General features: G+C 29.9%; 1 protein-coding gene across 1 annotated transcript in view; it reads left to right on the top strand.

Moving 5' to 3' along the window:
• Positions 1 to 5,999: 5,999 nt before the first annotated feature.
• sick (sickie) overlaps positions 6,000 to 22,804 on the top strand; it is a 944,125-nt gene continuing 927,320 nt past the window's right edge. Inside the window, exon 1 of the mRNA XM_075371421.1 lies at positions 6,000 to 6,191. The gene's annotated coding sequence lies outside the window, so the exon portion shown is untranslated. The remainder of the gene's footprint in view (positions 6,192 to 22,804) is intronic.

The raw sequence follows: 22,804 nt of genomic DNA on the forward strand, positions 1-22,804 counted from the left end.
AAATATAGTTTGAATACATGGATTAATAGGTTATACCTTCACTAAAAAGGATCAACGAGCTTTTCGGGTTGTGATTAGGATCCTGCAACACTCGATCCCACTGGAGATGATCAAGGAAGAAACCGAAGTCCACGGAAATGAGGGACTTAATAAATACACGCCACAGAGTAACTAAAGAGCCTACAACAATAACCTAGAGCCGTAGAAGAACAATAAAACTATTTTTGAATTAAAATACATTGCGAATTGCAGTGTGTCGTATATATTTTGTAGAAATATATATATTCTATATATATAAATATTAATTTACACTGTTCGATTTTCATATTGTAATTTAAATAAATAAACACATACGCGCGCGCGCACACCCCCCCCCCACACAGAGAGTGAGAGAGAGAGAGAGAGAGGGAGAGAGAGTGACTGAAAAAAATGGAAATGTCCATTTTGACCCCCCTGAATCCATTTTGACTAGTTTCGGCATGACGTCTGTACGTATGTATCTCGCATAACTCAAAAACGATTAGTCGAAGGATTTAGGACTGTTGTCACATATAGTTGTGCACCTCCCCTTTTGATTCCAATCGACTGAACCAAAAGTGTCCAAAAAAGCCCAAAATCCAAAATAATTGGATTTTGGACTTTTTCTTAACTGCAGTAATAAGCCCTCATTAAGAGCTTTTTAACGATATATCTTGCATAGAGGTACGTAGTGATGATGTGCGTATTACTTACAACATAACTATCGTACAATAATTTTGTAAGTTAGTTTTTCCTTCTTTAGATAAAAGAGCAAATTTTTAAAACTTAATATCTTTATTATTATGGTTCAAAAAAACATAAATTACGTTTAAAATGTAATATTTTAAACCTACAAACGGTACCATTTAAGAAAAGCCAATTTACATTTTTCAGAAAGGGATTAAAAATAAAGTTTAAACAATTTTGGATTTATTTTTCCAATGTGTTACTTAATTTAATAAAATATATTCTTTGCAGGTCGATATACTTCCTACCATAAATTACGTTGAATTATTTTTTTTTTCATTTACCTACTACTGTTAATTTTTTATCAAATTTATCTATATATTAATGGAAGGAAAATAAGCTTTCCGTAATCTATATGGATTACCCTTGGATACACACAATTTTATATATTTTTTAAATCTAAAAATTATGAAAAGAAAATTACATTCCTAAGATAAAGTAAAAATATATTATCGCGCACAAATAAAATATATTATCACGCCCCTATTCCCGCATAAATATGCTATTTATTGATATCAATTAGCTTAAATATGAGATATATTTAAGCGATTAGATATATATAAATTTAAATTTAAATATTTGAATATGTTTGCATTGTCTTTACTTTTTATTGTTTTTTCCTTTTAAACCCGGTTTTATTACCTAAAAAAAAATTATTTTCTTAAATTTTAATTTTAATGAAAAATATGGGTTTATGAAAATAAAGTTGTTCGCAAGAAAAAAATGAAAAACCATCGTCTTAATAAAATTAAAAAGAACGCAGAATAAACGATGTTAAGAAGCATTTAACGCTAAACGTGAGCTAAGGCTGTCTGATATATGGAAATGTGTTACTATTTTTTACTTCAAATTATTCCATTTAATTACATTAAAATTTTATATAAATATACAATGAGTTATCAGAAAGACTTAAATGCTCTCTCAATTCGTCTCGATAATCGTTACTCTTTCGGAATTTCCCTCTGAAATATTACTTTTTTTTTTTTAACGATACGTACTTGTAATATTGTGCAATTTCATAATTCATTAAAAAGGCATATATTTTAATGAATAGATAAAATTATTTTGGAGGACGAGAGTATAATTAAATTAAAAATCCATATAATATATTTTAAAAAATAACATTATAAATCATAATTAAAATTACTTTTATAAACAGAATACAATACTTATTTTTCTAAACGATAATTATACTGCTGGCTGAACTCACTAATATGTTGTAGTATCAAATCGAACAAATCTTCCTGAACCTTATATCGATGACACCATAGAAATTCACGTAAATAAGAACCCAACAAACTATATTAGCCGTAATTAAAAATGTATCATTGTTGTATATAATTTCTATATTTAACGATAATTAGACGAGATTACCGAGCGAAGCGAGCGTAGGTTATGTTGATATACGTACGATTCGTCATATATCGTCAAAAGAATAGAAATATTTTGGGAGCAAATTTCAAAAGAGTACCCAATAAACAGGACATAAATTTAATCGAATAAGATTTTTAGGAGTTTGAGTAAGTTGTCGGTAAAACTTAACCGATTTATATTAAACTAGCATCCCCGTTGCGGCTTCGCCCGCGTTATATATTTACGTTTCCCGTCATGCTCAGGGGATGTTTAGCCGGTCATGGCTCGTTTCGTTCGTCCTTCTCGACTAGCCTGGGGCTCCCTGGATCCCTGCTTCTTTAAATTCATGCTTGTGAGAAAAATAACTATAAATAAAAATTAAAGCCCGTTCAATTTATAAAAAGTCAAACATCACTCAAAGTTTCAGAACCCGAAACTTTGAGGTTTCAAAATAGTCAGCCTCCATCTTAATAATCCAATAACTAACTACTAATAACCATAAATACCAAAATAATAGTATTAAAATAATAGTTACAGTGGTTAGAAGGGTAAAAATGTACTTTTACCGGTTCTTAGCGTTACTCGATAAATACCGCTAGGAGATGACCGTACTTGTTACTCATTTTTTATTTTTTTATTTTGTTTTTTTATTAGTCAAGTGACCGGAGGCAGGTGCAGCCAGTTTCGTCACACGTTAAGTAACAGGGGTAGTGGCTGCGTTGGTTGAGTCGCTGCACCCTTTACAAAAATCGAAATTAAAAAAATAACTCGAAAATGGATTTCAGATATTTATTTGAAGAGTATTTGAAAACCCAAGTTTACTAAATACCTCGTTTAGTAAAGTTGGAAATAGAAAATCTTTGCAATCCTTGTTTAAAATATTTTTACCTTTCTTCACCTCTTTCAAGATCGAATTTCGAAATATCTAGAAACTGGTTTTTATATATTCACATGAAGAATAGGCGCGCTCACACACACACACACACACACACACACACACACACACACACACACACACACACACACACACACACACACACACACACACACACACACAGAGAGAGAGAGAGAGAGAGAGAGAGAGAGAGAGAGAGAGAGAGAGAGAGAGAGAGAGAGAGAGAGAGAGAGAGAGAGAGAGAGAGAGAGAGAGAGAGAGAGAGAGAGAGAGAGAGAGAGAGAGAGAGAGAGAGAGAGAGAGAGAGAGTAAATTTCATTGTTACTACATTTTATCACTTTAAACTCGGAGTTTCAAAAAATCCTTTTTTAGTATGAGCTTAAACTGTAAGAAGAACGTGTATAGAAATTTTCATCAATTTATCTTCAGTCGTTTTTACTGGGCGATGATCATGATTCACTCAAGACATGTTTTATATATACAAATGTATGAAAATCCTATTATACTGTAACAAGACCGGTATAATGGACCTAAGTAACGGATTCCTACCAATTAAGAAGAAAGTAGTAGAATATAATAATGGGAGGAATCCAGAAAGGGGCTAAAAGAAACCCTTTTAGTAAAGGTAACAGGTCCGTTTAACAGTCGTCTTTTGTAATACTAGCCACCGACACGCCTAAACAAATATTTTTCCGTGAGAAAGGTTACCGGACCAGGGTAGGAATTTCATGGGAATATATGAGGGCGGTCGATCATTTTCACGCTTCGAGCTGGATCCGGTACGACAGGTAAAAAGGATAAGAGTATAAATACTCCGGGGAAGACCAGTTGAAATCAGTCTAAGCGAGACGTTATGATGCCAGTCTGCGAGGTCAGTTCTGCGAGAGAGTATTCCCCGAGGTGATCAGCGAAGGAGCGAATTTGAAAACAAAAAAAAAATGTTTCAGTGAGTTACTGTTAGAATATAAATGAAAGAGATAATGTACTAAATTTCATTAATAAACTATTAGAGTAGTTTTATTTGTGAACAGCAAAGGTATTTGCAATAAAAGAACTTTATACTTGTCTTATCTATTGTAAGTACAAAAGTAAGTACAATACATAAAGTATTGTATTTTTACATAAAGTATTGTACTTGTTAATACAAGGGTAGTGGTTAAAAGTGTTAAGACTAGCGGTCATGCTAATGTCTTTAGACAGTTGGACTGAATTATATTTAACTATCTGTAAAAAAATCCTGACGTTTACTTTAAATTCTGTTTTGCATGTAATCACTGTTTATTACTATTATTTTTTGTTGTCATTATTATTCTGATTATTATTGTGGTTTTTATTATTTGTTTTATTACTGCCATTATTATTATTATTTTTATTATTGATTTGTCTTTTCTTACTTATGTTTTTAAACTAATAAATTGTAATTATATCTAACCATTTTCAATTGTCAATCTTTCAATATCCTAATCGAGTCGTGAACACGTGACAGTACGTGATCAGATCCTGGGTCTTTTCTGTAGTGCATCCCACACAGCTTTTTTTTTTGTTATTTCTTGCGGATTTATATAAAATTATCTAGTAATATCGTTTAAATCATTATATTAAATAATGTCGTAGATAAATAATTTTGCAAATTTAAGTTATTTTTGAAGGTGATATTTCGTTAGTAACCGTTGTTATGAATGATACGACGATGTAAGGTAAACATTTTTTTTTCTTTACTGTAAACTCTGTCTCCGAGTGGAAAAGAGCTAAAGAGCTAATCTTGTGTTACGGTGGTCGTAGGTTCCAAACTTAGCGAATATGTCGAAAAGAATTACAATTCATAAATAATGCATAAAAAAGAGTGCAAGGCGCATGACAGAAAAGACCCTAAGATTCCGAATTTAAACTACAAGATTAAATTTGAAAAATTGAAGAAAATGATTGAAAGAATTCTGCGTAAATATTTATGTCCATGGCGGAATAGTAATTTCTTCCTTCTATTCGATAGATATCAAAATTAATCAAGATATTATATCAAAATATCGACATATTAGAGATTTTGAATTTTGAATCCCTATCAGATATTTTGATATCTGATAGTGATTCAAAATTCCAACCAGGCTACACTACAATATGCAAGTATCATATTATTATTTGGTAACTTATCATCAATTTAAATAAAAACATAACTGTAAAGACATAAAAAAAACAAACAAAAAAAAATATATAAAAAAATAAAACTGTAAAGACTAAACAAAAGGAATTAATAAATAAAAATATAATATAAAATGTTTGTATTAGATGTTTTGAAAATTAATTACTTAATTGGACTCTGTGATGTAGTTAATAAGTTGTAAATATGTATAATATTTCTTATATAAGTTTGATGGAATCTAATAAATTAAAATCATCGCTAATTAAATTAGTATTTTATTATTATTATTGTTCAAGTATGAGTATTTATTTATGTTGTAATTTTCATTAAAATTTTTTAAATGTAAAATTTTTACGCTACTTTTCATTAAAAAATAAAATAAAAATTATAGTATTTAATTAAAAAAAAAAAAAAATCAACTTTAAAAAGAGATAAATCATGTATTGTTTAATAAAATACAATGTATTTATTCAATAATAAATATTACTGATGACCTAGTGATTAATTTAACATACGTATGTTTACAAGTTATATGATATTTCATAGTGGTAAAGCGCGCCTAATAAAGAGGGGTTGATTTATTGTGATTCAAGCAAGAAACTCGACAAGTTTATACTTGTCGGTTTACGCACATAGTAGTAGTATTAATACGTTTACTATAGAAAAGTAGTAGTGCTGTATAGTTTATTAGGACGTCGTCTTTCAGTCTAGCCATAATTCCAAAAGCGGGGAGAGGGAATACATTGTGTATTGTCGCGAGAGCTGTGAGCGCTACATTGTTTTGTGCCTCTGCTGTTCTATACTGCTCGGTTTTTAGTTGTTTAGGTTGGCAACATTGGAAGTGTGACAGCAGGAACCGACACGCGGTTTTAGGAACCATTAGTACGCGCGCGTTTGTACGTTGCGTTTCGGTAGCGCTGTTCGGTGTATTTATTGGTAATATCGCGAGTGTTTTATTTATTATTGTGATTTTTGTGTGTTAAACCGAGAGATATTAATTCTGTTATTTTGTTTTTATGATATGTTTAATGGATAACGAAGGTTAGTATTTTTTTTTTTAAATAGGATTTTATTTTTTAGTAATATTATATTGTAAATTTTTTTTACTAGCGCGGGTAGCTTTTTTTTTACAGTCGTTTATTGGTTTTTATCTTTTTATTTTTAGCCATCATTTTGTTCTCCTTATGACATTTTTTTTTTTTTTTTTTTTAATAATATGAAACCAAACTAATTTCGATTAAAAAATATATGTAGTGATATTAATCTTTTTCAGTAATAGTATTAATTTTACCGGAGGCTAAACAGGAAAAAGAAAGAAAAGTATTAAATAGCGGTTATTTGTGCCTACCTTAGATATTAATTTGTGACGGCTTCAATATATACATAAAGCGATAATAAAATAAATTTTATTATTATGTTTACTTATTGGCACGTTTACTTTATTTGTTATTAGAACGTGCAAGTTCATGGTTAAAGTTTTTATAAAAGAAACAAAAAATATATATAAGTAATTTTATAGTAATGACGTGTTTTTAAATATTTTTCGCATGATAAACTGTGGACAATAAAATTTGTACGTTACATGATAATATAACATTTATTTATCGTATATTCTGCTAAACGTATTGTTGTTAATTGTCGTCAGTGGGGATTATATAATTTTTTTTTTTTAGAATTTCTTGTTATATCGTACATTATTTTTATTTCATGTTTTTTTTCTTCACAAATTACTAATATTATATTAGTAAATTATAATTAAAAGAAAAAAAAATAATAAAAAAACAAAGTTAAGTCTCAAGAATCGTATACAATAAAAAGATCAATTTTTTATTTTACGTTTATTTCGACTGATTATATATCTATATATAAAAGCTAATAAACAAATAAATATATTTATTTATTAGCTATTTTTTTGTGTACTATTTATACAACGTAGTTTTTGTATTATTAGAGTACAAATATTTGTCAACTTGGACAGTCCAAAGCAAATTTGCTTTAGTATATTGTTACCTTTTTTTTATTTTTATACATTTCAAAAGAATTATTTGTAATACTTTGTATTACTTTAATACTTTAGTATTAGCTCTTTGTTTTTATGTTTATATCTATTGAAATTCTTTGCCTGCTGATGACTGATTAGAATACGCTTTTGTATTATTTTACGTAAGATTCTTGTGTGTTTTTCACTGCAATTTGTTTATCTTAGTAATTTTTTTACACATTTTATCCTTTGAATTTATAAAACTGATTTGCTTTTCATTTAAATAAATTTCTAATTTACACTACTGAAATTATTTTTTTTCAGTTAAATCTATTACATTGAGTGAGGATAATCTGTTATTTATAGGAATAACAAATCTTTTATCACGAATATTAAATTCGAGTTTTTATAGTTTATTATTTCAGTACTGATTTAAATATCAATTGCTACTGTATTTCGATTTCATTCCATCTCTTCAGTGGTTGTCTTAAGTCACGCATTACTTTCAATTATGTATTTTGTGTCTCATAATGATATCAATTCTGTATCAGATTAATCATGAGTGTTTTGTAAATTAAGATGTTTCTACTCGTTGCATCTTCTTAACACTTTTATCGGATTGAAAAATTTCAGTAATATTTTATTTCTCTGAATTTTTTCGTTTATTTCGAAAAATTTTACATTTTCTATGTTGTTTCTTTATTATTGTGAAATTAATTAATTTTCATTTATTTTTGCGTTGTCTATTCAAAAATATATCAATCCTAATTTACCGGTTAATATTTTTCGTTACATATTAATTATTGATATGTTAACTTCATTATTTAGGATATTAATTTTGTAAATTTTAACCATCCTACGTTAATTAATTATTCATTTAAAGAGTTATTTTAAGTTTTGCGGAAAATTAAAGCGTAGTTTATGTGTTATTTCATATCAAAAGCCTGAATTTTATCTGTTCTTATCCAACATTCGCTTCCGTTGAGATGATTGAGGACATTATTAAATTTTACTATCGTAAATCTATTTTTAAATTTTAATTTTATTTCCTTTTTTAGTGTCGTGAATTCGTGATGCTAGAATATTAATATTACTTATTTTTGTATAAATTAATTCACAAAATTACTGAATTTTTAATTTTTCGAAGGGTAGGGTTAAATATAAAATTTACATTTATTGTTAATTACTATTTTGATAATTTTTTTTAATAATCTTTCAGGATAATTATGATTCTTGTAATATAATTTACTAACTTTTCTAAGATTCTTAGTTATCAATATTTGACACGAGTATTTCTTTACGGGTACGTCTGAACCTTAATAATTCGCTTAATTACTTTAAAAGCTCGACTGTGGTATGATTTCATTCTCTAGTCATTTTTCTATTAAAAATATTCATAATAATAAATTTATTAACATGAAAATGATTGCCCTTTATTTACTATAACTTTTTAATTTAAACTCAACTTGTAATAATCAATCCTTTTTTAATTTCTTCTTCATATGCTGATGTTTTTCGATAAACGATTATCTAGTTAACAGACATTTTTCAGGAACTAGTTATTTTAGTTCTGGAAATTACTTTTAAAAATTAAATGAGGTTCGTTTTTAATTAATTTATTAAAAACAAAAAAAAAACAAAAAAAAAAAACATTACTACAATGTACAGTAACTCTGGTAAGAAACCGATTAGTTGGTTTCTTTTCTGAAGAGTAGTAGTGAATTATAATAATTAGAAATACCATTTTATAACATGGTTGTTACAGTACTTCTCCCGTATAATATATTTTTTTGAAGCCCTCTTCTGTTCGGGACGTAAAATGTTTACGTTTACATTACTTCGAACAGAATTCGAGTAGATTTGTAGTGTAACATTAAATATAAAATATAATAGAATAATAATACTGCAAAATATTTAAAATAGAATAAATCTAAACGTTAAGGTTGTCTTATTAAAGGATATGGTTTCAATACAAAAACTTCATTGTATTCAATGTAAAATACGTTGCTTTATATTGCGTTGTATATATATATATATACACGTTAGAAATATTCTGTTAAAAAATATGGAATTCGTGGAGGGGTATATATTTTTTTATATTTTAGTTCGTAAATCATTTTATTTTTTTATATTTTGACGTGTAGAATGACAGCTAAAAATGAAATATTGGTTTATTGTTTAATTTATGATTTAATTTTTCAGTTTTCACACGCGATTATTGACAGTACAACATACTGAAGATAAATTCTATACACAGAAATGTTTTCATAAGTTTTCTTTTAGTCTAGCTGATTTAATTTTTTGCGTTTATTTTAAATGGTTTTGCATAAATAGTTCCATTATATTTTTTAGATGATATTTAAGCTTAATTATTTCATAATTTAAAGAAAAAAAAAGTTAATAAAAAGTAAGGACGGTTTATCTCTTTTATTTAATTTTCTAAATATTACAAATACGATTAAATAATTTATGGGCGCCAGGTTATATTTTACGGCCAATTTTTTTATCCTAAAAACTCGTGTTAACTTCTTTAATGGAATTCCAAGAGATTATATTATATTTTTAAACGAATATATATATATATGTATAATAAATATGTAATAATGATGGACAACCTTTGCCTTTTATTAAGGCGCTAATCAGGAAAATTTTATTATTAATTTATGTTTGGGAGGTCATCAGTCATTTGGTTTGATGTATTTGTTAATTCATTTTTATTGTATGTTAATCGTTGAATTTCAATTTATGCATGTTATAGTTATCTTATGTTATTTGTTTTTTGTATACTAACCTTTATCTCTGCTTTTACTTTACACGTTTTATCTTTATTATTTTAGTTTATTAATATAAATTAAAAAAAAAAATATATCTGCTTAAAAAAATTAAGCTATAAAACAATACTATGTACGAGTACCTAAACTGGTTTCGAATCGTAAAACTTGTATTTAAATTTTAAATGGCGTGTTTGTGAACGGTTTAACTTTTTTGGAGATTTACAATTTTCAAAAGAGTTTAATTTTTCGGTGACTGTAAGATTATGACTCATCCTTCTGAATTTATGCTTAACTAGCAGAACCGGCAATGCTTCGCTATTGCTAGATTTGAGTATATATATAGATTAAATGAACACAATTGAAAATTTGATAAAAAATTAACAAAATAAACCTTTCCCTTTTACCCGTTCTCCCTTTTCCCTCTCCCTCCTTTCCTATTTCCCCATTTTCTTTTTTCCTATTTCCCCTTTCCTCATTTTCATTTTTACAAAATTCCCTTTACCCATTTCCTCTTTCCCTGTCCCAATTTCCACCACGTCGCCTCCCTTTTCATTCCCCCTTCCTCTTTCCCTTTTTCCCTTTTCTATTTTATTTTTTCCTTTCCCCTTTTATTTTTTATTTTCCCGTTTTTACTTTTCCCCGTTTTTCCCCATCTTCCCTTTTTCCTTTTTAGATTTTCCCCTTTTTCCCTGCGCCTTAATCGGTCCAATAGTTTTTTAGTCTATAGCGGACACACATTTAGGAAACATTGAAATTGAATCATAAAATATTCAGTATAGCGTGTGTTGCTTTTACGTCCAACAGATAGCGCTGTTTTAAAAAAAACAAAAAAACATGTTTTTACCTGTCGCAGGTGTGACATCTTATTTATATAAATAGTAATATACAAAAACACGCGCTTATTCGAATGCAACGTTGTGTCAAAATTTCAAAGCAATCAGTGAAGAACATTCGGAGATTTAAGATTTTGAACAAACGAACATTACATTTTTATTTATATAAATGTGTTATTTCATTATTTATTAAACGTTTTCTCATAAATTTTATTTATTTTTTTTTTATACTACCTTTTATCAGTTTTTTCTATCGTATCTACTTGCATCAGTATTAATTTTTAATAGTATCAGGTTTTGTTTTATGTAAAAACTAAATTAAGGGGAATTAAAACATGTCGGTTAATTAAATTAATATTTCTTCTAATTAGATGATAAAATAAATGAAGTTAATTAAATTAATTAGACATTTATTGTCCATTAAAAAGAAAAAAAATGGACATTATAATAAAAATTAATTGATTATACATTTCACCTTTTTTTTTTTTTTATTAATGTTTATTATTACTATTATTATCGTAGTTTATGAATAATTTATAAGCTGTTTAATAAATTTTAAATTTATTTAACTTTTTTGTATCGGTTCTCTTTGATTTTGAATTAATTCAGTGAATAGAATGATTTGGTGTTTTTGTATAGATACGAAATGGATTTCTTGGAATAGTTTTTTTTTTACGTCATTGAGTATTAGTAATCACGTAACGCTTGCATACACAGTATTGAATACGTAGTTAGTATAATTTTTGGCACATCTTATACTTACACTATTATTAAATATACGTGTTAATTTTATAAATTATTTTCTCATCGTACTTTTTTATTATCCTATTTGTTATATAATAAATGTTTTATACTCGTAAATCTTCAATGAGCTTTGATTTATGCTTGAATTTATTTACTGCAAGTTAATTTATTTTATTTTTATAAATTGTTTGTTAAACGCCATCACCGTAATGACTTGGTTCCTGATATGTTACTCGTCGATCCGGAAAATGATAATATAGCCTTTCTCAAGAATAACAAGCATCTCAGGTTAGGCTTGTTATAGAAAGTGAAGGGTGAAGCGGTTTCCCATTCATTGCTTTCTTTACAGAGTCGAATAAATAATTACATATCAACATCCCAAGCCCGTCCAAATGCGGGAGATGTTCAATCCTCAGTTTCATTCTGTTCACCATAAGAATAGGCTGTATAATGATCATTGTTACTTTTTAGAAAAATTAACTCTTTTACATCAGGAGTGTCAGCTCTAAGAAAACTGGGACAAATAGTCTAAAGCAACTAAGTGACGTATCCCTTTCTGTTATGAAAGTTTCATTTTTTGTTTCATTTTTGTTTCTCACTTTGTGTGTGTGTGTGTGTGTGTGTGTGTATGTGTGAGTGAGCATTCATTTATTTAACTTTAAGCAGTTATTTCCTTGTATCATTACTCTAGAGCTATGCTGCAAGAAAGAATGATAATAAAAAATGGGATATGGATTTTTTTGAATTTTTGACGTTTCATGATCTAGGAACTCCAAACATTTGTTCGTATGTGAGTTGGCATGTTTGAAGCTTAATAAGTTCTGACTGGATAAACCGACTTTGATGAAATTTTGTACAGAGACTCATGTATATGGGAAACTTTGTTTCCCATATACATGGGAAACATGTTGAGTTTTGGAGTCAATACCTGCAGGGAGGTAGATAGTTTTTTGTGTCAATTTTCCAAAAAAAAAAAATTCAAACATTACCTCCCTTTATATTGAGCTCAGTACATGTGTATATGGTTAACCAAAAGTTTACCCCAAAAATCTCATTCGGAGGTCCAGGCTTCAAATTCCGGTCAAGCATGACATTTTCACACGCTAAAAAATTTTCATTTCATTAATACAAGTGACCTAATATATATATATATATATATATATATATATATATATATATATTGGGGGTGTAAAAGCTGATCAAAGTTCAAAAATATAGATTTTTTGAAACTTTTTTTTAGATTATTTGAACTTTTAGTAATAATATTTCATAATAATTCATCCCCATCCCCAAAAAGAAATCCTAGGTAAATTTTTATTGGTAGTAAATTTTTCAGTGGATTTTTTTTTTAGTTTTTTCCATTTAATATAGTAATCGTAGACAAATTAAAAAAATTCTTGAAAGATAATTTTGAATGTGGGGGAACACAAAGAAATAAAAAATACAGATTTTTTTTGTTGGAATTTTTAAAATTTTTTTTGGTTTATTTAAACACATAATGATAATTTTACAATAAAACTTCATCATAAATTACTCCGCCCTAAAGAAGAAATGTTTCTGAATTTTTTTTATGATAATTATTTTTCTGTTACATAAGAATAAATAACCTACCAATGCCGGAAAAGTCCCTAAAACTGTTTATTTGGATTGCTCGATACCCTTGCATACCTCATAGAGCCTGATAGATCCAGAATTCACTACCAGTTTTTCTTAAACCATACACATAAGACACTAATTTCATTTAACCCCGTATATTTTTACTATAATAATAGGAACTAACTATAATAAGAACATTTCGACGTTTTATATCAATCAGTTTCTACTTATTCATACGATGCGTGTAAATTTGCAGTTAGTGACTGTAAACATTCACCTGTGAAGATGATTGTTGTATTACCTCTTTACGTTATAGGGAATACTCTCTTGTATTAAATTACTCCCCGATTGGTTCATGTAAATGAGAAATAAAATTGAATCTAAAACGCAGTTTAGTAAATTACGTTCAATCAATTTCAATCAGATTGTTTTTCACTTTACTTTGTTTTTTTTTAATCTGATAAATTGAAAAAAACACATTCTTTCAGATGTAAAATAAACCGCTAAATTATATTGAAATATTTCTGTAATATTTTATTAACTTTGATTTTAAATGATATTGTGGTTTGGAAATCGACATTTTTGTATTTTTCAATACTTACTTTGTGAAATCTACTTTCCTCATGGATTATACGCCAAATTTATACGAGTAATTGATTTTTTTGTCCGGCAAGGAGAAATATGGAGGGTATTTTGTTTTGACCTAATAACTGACAATTGTGGTTGTACATTAAAATAAATATTTTATGCTGCGAATGAACGTATTGCGCAGGCTATATTAAAATCCATTTATAATTTATACGATGAAGTAAATTTTTTTCCAGTAAATGGCTGCAGTTATTTTATGATTTAATATGCAGAGCTATTTATTTCCTAAAAATGTTTCGATAAAAGTAATTTATAAAAATAATCCATGTTTATTCTTAAACTCACATTTAGTAACGTAGCTAAAAAAATATGCGTTTAACTTAATATCGTTTAATCGAACCAGTAATTTTGAATTTTGAAAGTGGTCTTTGTAGATATAAAATAATTTATTATTACGTACTTTCAGTGAATTCAACCGAATGGAAGCTACAACTGTGCATCATTTTCCTGTAATACATTTTATTTTCCTTCATTTCATTTGTGAGGACCATGTTTGAAATAAGAACGTGATTTTGGCAACAACTAAAAATATTAGTGCACGAAAAGATAGGTTATAAAATACGAAATACTATCGGTTTTAGCATTACTGCTCGCCCAATAGTGATATTTTTGAGATTAATTCATTCCTAAAACCTTCCTCAGTGTTCATCGAGTACAGTGGTAACACATTATTCAGATTATCCAAGACAGAAGTAACATTCTGGTTACATATATATATATATATTTTTATAAAAATAATTATAAACTTACTTTTCATTGGTAATATCTTTTTCATGTACATCCGATTTCAAATTAATTCATCGTCAGACACAATATTTCGAGTAGAATTGAAAATATATGTACTAAAAATAAACATAAATAAATTTATGTATTTATTTTGTCACTGGTAATTTATTTTTAAGATATACGCGTAATTAAAGGAAATTATCTGGAAAATCGTTTTATTAATGAAAATACTGTGCAATTCCTTATTAAAAAGAGATCTTTTTACTTTCAATCATTTATATATATATATATTTTTTTTTTAATTTATTTCAATGAAGCTTTTATGTCACGAATAAATTTGTTTACAAATTAATTTCTTTTTAATAAGAATGTATTTTTTTTTAATTTTACTACTTTGTTATACCGTGTCTGAAGATGGTTATTGTTGAAGATGGATGCAATTGAAGATGGTTGTTGTTGATTTTTGTGGTAAATTTGTTTTTGTTTTAACATTTTTTTGCGTTATTGTTTTTGGTTCTGTTGTTGTTTTAGTTGTTTTTATGTTGATATTTTGTTATTAATTATTGTTTTTGTTGTTTGTGTGTTATTTTTGCGGTTGGTTTTTGCTCTTTTCTTTTTGTTGTTGTTTTGTTTTAATTATTGTTTTTGTTTTGTGGTTTTTGTGTTATTGTTTTTCTTGATAAAATTTTCTTTTGTGGTTTTGTTGTGTTTGTTGAAGGAGGAAAAAGTTCTGCAAGCCATCGTCCGCCCGCAACAGACTGTAGTGTTGGGCTCTCACCGACTAAAAAACCTCCTCCTTCTTCCTATAGGAACTGGACCTGGCCGCAAGGCATGAACACGGTTCCTATGTGGCGGGTACACGAACTGCTGGCTTCCAAGCAGGAGGATCAGGCGTTCACCGGGAGTTATCGGCAGACAACGACCCGGAAGGGCCCCTGCTGCCCACCCTCGGAGACTGGCTGTCCCCCACTACCCATCCGCCAGCTTACCCTTGATGATCGCCGTGATCATATACTCAATAAAGGTCCAGTTTCTCCTGGACAAGAGCATACACTTCACAATGTTTTCTGTGTTCAGTTCACCCAAATGCCGATAACAGTCCGATCCCAACGTAAGCTTACGTTGGGCTGCTACGAACGTAAGCATTCAAATACTGAACTTTGGTCGGAATCGACCTGTCCACAATAGACGCTCAGGTCAGATTTCATCCGTATAAACCTCTTCAGGTACGAGCCGAAACATCCATGCCCAGTCCAGAGTCAGCTCGTACTCCACCTTTCCATAGTCCCTCTCCACTCATTGTTTTATCGCAGGGAGCAGCCGTCGAGTCCAAGCGCCGTTAATTGAATCCTCCCGTCTGGCCTGCCACCCACTCATCAGCAAATCTTTTATTCGCTTTATCCATCCCCCCTCTTCACTCTACCCGTTGCCATGCAAGAAGGTCAATCGGAGGGATGGCCGCTACCACCGACACCGCCGCCGTGGATATCGTGCTATATCCACGGCAAATCTTCAATGCAAGTCGCCGTTAAATTCCTTCCAACTTGGAACGCGCACGGTCCCCTTATGCAAAGAGGGACCGCGTAAAGTATTTTTTTGTTTTTGATATTGTTGTTGGGGGTTTTATCAGGTTGTAATGAATAAAAAAAATTTAATTCTTGTATGTTAAAAATTACATGTTTTGGTTATAAATAATATACAGTAATTTAAAAAATTCCAGAATTGTAAAACATTAAATGGCAACAAATTGTTATACAAATTTTTCTACATACAGGTTTATTTATCAAAATGCTCAGCATTTCATAAAAATACTGAGCATTTACTGTACAACCATCAGCATTTGATGTAGAACCATTTTCAGTATATCTGGAAAAAAAATAATTTTTTTTTTAAATTTAAGCAATTTAAAAAAAAAACCATGTCCGACCTCCGTGACGGAATTGTAACCTATCTATCTGCTTTTCATCCTGAAAGTACTAAAGTTTGAATTTTAGTCGGGCTTGTTATTTTTCATTTTAACAAGCTGTAAAATTCATCTGTAATTAACAGTTGTAATTGGGCGTTAATCTGTAGTTTAAAAAAGGATATAAACAGATAATTAAAACATCTGCATTTTTTTATAAATGTTAATGTTTTTACGAGATGCTCTAAAAATAATGACTATGAATCGACTCCACAAATTTTTATTTGATAAATAAAACTGTTTAAGTAATAGAAGTACCATTCATAATTTAATAGTATCCGGTTTGTTTAATTAGCAGGAAATAATGTTAAATAAAAATAATTATTAATTCAAATTTATAATTAATAATATAAGCTATATAATACATTACTCCATTTTTCTAATACAAATATATCTATTATTATATTTTGTTAATATAATTTATTCGTGAATCATTTCGTATAAAGCTACGTCCTTGACCGTTTCTATATCAGTTTTTTTCTGTTTTAACGGAAACATTACATAATTTAGGTTCTGTATTACAGATAAATATTTACTATGTGCATATGTATATATGTTTGAGAATATAATGGTGTATATATACAAACACACACACACATATATACATATAAATTATAACTAAAGCTTATGAGTAGTATGTATTTGTTTAAAGAAAATGAATGAAAAAAAAAACATTTTGCGTGATAAAGGATCGCTCGGTTCATAGTTTATTTTCAACGTTATTCCTCGTTCTTTTTATCTGATTTTGTTTTATTATTTCTTTTTTAAGAGTGCATCTATATGAACAGAAGTTGTTCCGCTTCTGCGCTGAGTATTTCTTGTTTCCTACTCGAGCTAAAATAAGAAAACGTTACAATAGCCAAGCGATGTTAACCGCTCCGTATTCCAGCAGACGTAGTTTGTATAAAAACCTATATTTATACCCTACATTTAAATTATTAATTCAATAATAAATTATGTCGAGCGGCTGCCGACAATAATTCCCTAATATTTTCCTACCAGTTTAGTAAATATCAGCCCGAATAACCAACCCGTAAATCTAAATATAACATTAAAAAATATCAATTTTCGATTAATATCAAACAAAGTAAAACTAAATATGATCCAATGATCAAAAATGAACCCTTCTATCATTATATATTGTTTTAATAAAATCGGTAAACCTCCTTCGATTTAATCTTTGATAACTGTAATTCGGATAATCAGTAATCCGATTATTGGATTTGAAACTTTTTTAAACAGAAAAATTACTTGTAATTTTAGTATAAAAATGATTAAACACACAATAATTTTAGAAGTGATAAAATCATCATCATCATTACAACCATCATCGTTATTAGAAGTGATAAAAACGATGAGATTAATTTATGCGTCGGAAAGCTATGCAATAATTTCAAATAATATCTTATTGAAAATTGTAATTTTGAGGTTTTAAATTCTCATCTGAACCAGTTTTTTTACTTTTAAATCTTAAGTTATTTAATTCTTGATCTTCCCAGAAATATTTGGATTTTTATTTTTTTACCATGGACAGTCAGAGAGACAATTTTTATTAAAGTGGATAATATACTTGGTGCATTGTATCGTTTTCTATGAGTTTTGAGTTTTAATACAAAATAACGGTTAGAATTCTAGGATGATCTTATTTTAATGCCATATTAGATTTTAGTTCATTTTTTACAATTTCATCTCTTAAATTAAATTCTCTTAAAAACAAACTGAAGAAACGGAAAAATCTTTCCTTTTTTGATTAATTTATAGCTTTACACTTTACGTCTGTGTGAAACGACGACAATATTTCTAAAAATATCTTATAAACTACATAATAAGAAATATTTTCTCTTGTTTATCATCCAATTTGGATGTCTTTAACCAATATTTTTTCAGTAATCAACTATTTTTTTTAAAAGACAACCTGTTTCACTTCATAATGGTTATTGTTAAAAATTAAAAATACTGATATATTCGTTTTATAAGACGTTTAAGAAAATTCTCATAATAATTTATAACAATCATTATTAGGTGTGATTTTTTATTTATTTAAACAATATTTGGGATTATCTTATACTCGTATATAAAGCCGAAAGTTTATTTGTTTATTTGTCCGTAAAGTTTATTTGTTTGTTTGTCCGTCTGTCTGTATGTTTGTTTGTTTTGGCATCACGCGAAAATCGATTGCTTTCAAATTTTCAGTATACAGTCGTATTATTCCAGGGAAGGTTTTAGCCCCACCGGGTTGGTCTACTGATGAATTCGTCAGCGCAAATCAGCTGATTTCGAAGTCGAGATTTCTAAGGTCCAAATCCTAGTAAGGGCAATTACTTTTATGCGGATTTGAATACTAGATCGTGGATACTTTGATGGTTGGGTTTCAATTAATCATACATCTTAGGAATGGTCGATCTGAGACTGTACAAGACTACACTTCATTTACATTTATACATGTCATTCTCTGAAGTATGGTAGTTCCGGATGCTAAAGAGAGAAAAAAAAGGGAAGGTTTTAAGCTATAGATCGAGACCCTGGTCCTCTTGAGGGTGAAGTTATGAATTAAAGAAAAAAAAAGATTAATACTTTATTTACTTGATTTATTTCTGTCACCATGGCAACAGAAAGGTGTGTGTACTTTAGTTACCGTAGTTACTACTATTCTGTCTTTTTGTAATTTAATCTCCTTTCTGGTTTCTATAAAGCCTGAATAGTTTAATTTTTATTTATCAGTATTATTCTCACAACTATGACAGTAAGGAACTCTTCGGAAGGCCAGGAGGTTCGGCGACCGAAGTGAGCTCTGCGGTTTTGGGGAATCTCTGAGTCTGCTTTGAGGTTTGCACTCTAAAATGCCTCAGAAGAAATATCAATGCCCCATATTTATATATTTGAGCCAAATTTTAAGAAAATGGGTTTGGCCAATCCTCAGATATAAGGCTAAAAGAAGTGCGACACACATACGTATATAAATACTTATATGTTTGTTTTTTTTGGTCTAGTTGAAATAGATGGACCCTAAAACGTAAAGATTTGCAAAAATACTTGGTACCCTATTTTTGACAATATAAGTTGTAACATATTCTCTGGGAAAGTGAAATGGTTAAGATGGTTGCTTTTTTTAGTTTTTCAACGTTTTTTTTCTTTACAGAAATTTGATTTATAAAATTGCATGGGTAACCAAAAATTTATAAAAAAACTTATTAAAATCACCTTTTATAAGGGTAATTATGATGTCAATTCTTAAGATTCAGAATTACCTGAAAACGTACGTATAAATGTTAAAAATGTGGACTGTATTTTTTTATTTGTATTATTATGTAGTGACGTCTTCTTTTTAAATTAATAAATAAAAGGAAATAAATAATAAATATTTTAAATCATTCATCTCAAATATTTTTTAAATTAATAAAAAAAAAACAAAAAAGAAACACTTGTTTCGCGGTTTCTGGTCCTTTTCGTTAGGTTATAATGAAAATATTGATTCGCCAGAAAACGAAATTATTTTCCGAACAACTGTGTCAACGATTAAGTATTAAATAATTTTTACTTCCTTCTTGTAACATTTTAAAACTAAAGGAATAAAATTATTAATAGATAAAAATAATTAATTTGAAACAAAATATTATTTTTAGTTGTTATTTCTCGTGTTATTTTGTCAACTTGTTTTATTAACCTCGTTACAGAATATTAATTTCTATGTCGCTAAAAATGTTACTAAACTAACGATCTTTACTGCTCTAAATCAAGTAGTCTTGTATCTATAATTCAGTCCTATATATGTTCTATTACGCAGTCTTTGCTCATTTTATATAGCAATAGCAACCCCTTCTCGTGCAACCCTCCGACACTTGTCGTGTAATAATCAACAAATGATTATCAACCCCTTTTTCTATCAACTTTCCCTTCGGTTTTAGTAATTTTGTTTGCTACTTCTTTTTACTTCTTTCACGAATTCCAATTCAATACTCTACTATAGATTGTGTAACGTATTAGTCTCTAATCCTTTCTATATTTAGTTGGGTCTAGTTTTTCCTTTTATTTCGTAATACTTTTTACAATTATTATTACTTTCCTGATTAAATTTCTTTCCCTACATTTAAAAATATACAATTTTTTTAGAGATTAAAGTTTTTTAATTTATATAAACAGAACTTGAGTCAGCAGATTTCTTGTAATTTTCTTTCAAGTATTTACGGTCTTAACGACTACCATAATTTCTGGTCGTTCATGTTATACATTTTCTTGACTCTAGCCAGGAATCGTCCTGGAACCGTTGGAGTGAAGGCAAACAGTTTACCGATTTTGCCACCGGCGCAGTTCTTTATAAATAGTTATTATTTCCATGTAACTAACATCAAGCAGATTATAAAATTCCTAATTGAGAAGATTCCTAATTTAAATGACAACTCGTTAAAAATAAATCAATTTAAAAGTTTTAATTACGATAGTTTTGTAATATCTTCTTTTGTTGTCTGGTGTCGTTGTTCGGATAATTGCCACCAAAGTTCTCGACACCGCATAACACGGCTGTTCAGTCCTGCAGCATACTTATCGGGAATAAAGATCCCGATTTCTTTCAGGCTGCATGAACCAGATTCCCTCGGCTGCATGAACCAGTCGGATTCGAACACGATGTGGTGTCCTTATTTCCGCAATAATCACATGTGATGGAGGATCTCAATGCCCGTGCGCACAGGTTTGCTTTGAAGCAACCAAAACTGGTCAGGAACTGGGTCAACTCATTCACCAGTCCCTTGTGCTTGCGGTCTAGCCATATTTGGAGGTCTGGGATCAGTCTATAGCTCCATCTACCCTTCGCTGACTAATCCCATCTCTCCTGCCACCTGCCGCCGCCTTATTTACCCCCTGATTTATCGCCTCCCTCTTCCAAACTAGGAGGTCCAGGAAGGCAAGTTCAATTACTACATCGGCAGCATTGCCTGAGATAGTTCTGTAACCCGTAACATTCCTGAAAGGAGACAACCCTGTGTACGCGGTTAAAAATTGCTCGGGTCTTCTCTTTTCCAGCGCGATAGATAAGTTGGTGGGCCATACTAGACTTTCAAGAGCATCACCTGTGAGAAAACCCTCCGCATCGGGACCCCGGTCTTGGTCATCATCCGACCGATGGCGGCTGCCTTTTATACGTACCTCGGTCACGTGTCTCAGGAACGTGGCGTTTTTGCCTATCCATACCTTGAGGTACTTCATCGGGGGAGAAGGATAGATGACAGTACTTCTAACCCTAAACGAAACCGGAATAAGCTTCCGCATACCCGAAACAACTTAGTCTTTTCCGGCGAAAGCTGCAGTCTGACATCCTGCAGAGACGATTCTATTTATAGCTTCGTTTTCAGTGTCCGTCACCACCCGCTCCGACTTGGCCTTCACGACCAGCGCCTAGTCGTCGGCAAACTTTGTTAAAGCTATTCATTCGGGAAGTATGACGGACAGTAGTTCGTCGTAATTGATGTGGTCTACCTAAAATGTTCTACCACACATAACTCATCTCGATCACAACTCTTCCTCGGCGGAACTACCTGATTGAAAGATCAGCTAACACTGGATAATTCTCCTTATGCATGAATTGACGCCACATCTGTTCAGTGTCCCAAAAAATATTCCCCCACGTTACACTATTGAAGGCGTTTTTAACAGCGAAGAGGATACATTTGGAATCAACCGTATATGCCTTGAGCCCGATCCGTCCCCCCAGATGGTGGTCATCACTTTGTAAATGGCGTCCACAATTGACCTGCCCTTACGAAGCTGAATTGGAGGTCACTTAATCAATCTACTGTCTCCAGCTCTTGATCCAGCCTGTTAACTAGCACCATCTCGAAAAGCTTACTCAAATAATTGAGCAAGCAGATCGGCTGAAAAGACGCTAGGTCATTACATTGTATCCCTTTCTTCCTGAGAAGCTGTAATAGCGAATCGGAATCGATAACTTACAAAATTTTGAACTGATTTCTACTATATTATAAACAGCTGTGATTGGATAATTGGAAGAAAAAAAATTCAAATAGTATTAAAATTTGTAAATAAATTTTTCACTGTTTATTTATTTTCAACAATATATTTTTTCTCCCATAAATGTTTTTCAAAAAGATTGCAAAAAATATTAAATCTTTCGTACTTAAATGACTGTTACTCACGTAAAGAGCCTGTACGCTCTACATAGTTGCTTTCTCTGAGTATGATGTTTACTATAGATTGGCAATGAATAGACTGATCTCTGTGGCTTTTTGCTGGAAATGTTTCTTTACACACACACACACACACACACACACACACACACACACACACACACACACACACACACACACACACACACACACACACACACACACACACACACACACACACACACACACACACATATATATATATATATA

This window comes from Lycorma delicatula, chromosome 7 (assembly GCF_047948215.1).
Source record: "Lycorma delicatula isolate Av1 chromosome 7, ASM4794821v1, whole genome shotgun sequence".
NCBI classification, from domain to species: domain Eukaryota; kingdom Metazoa; phylum Arthropoda; class Insecta; order Hemiptera; family Fulgoridae; genus Lycorma; species Lycorma delicatula.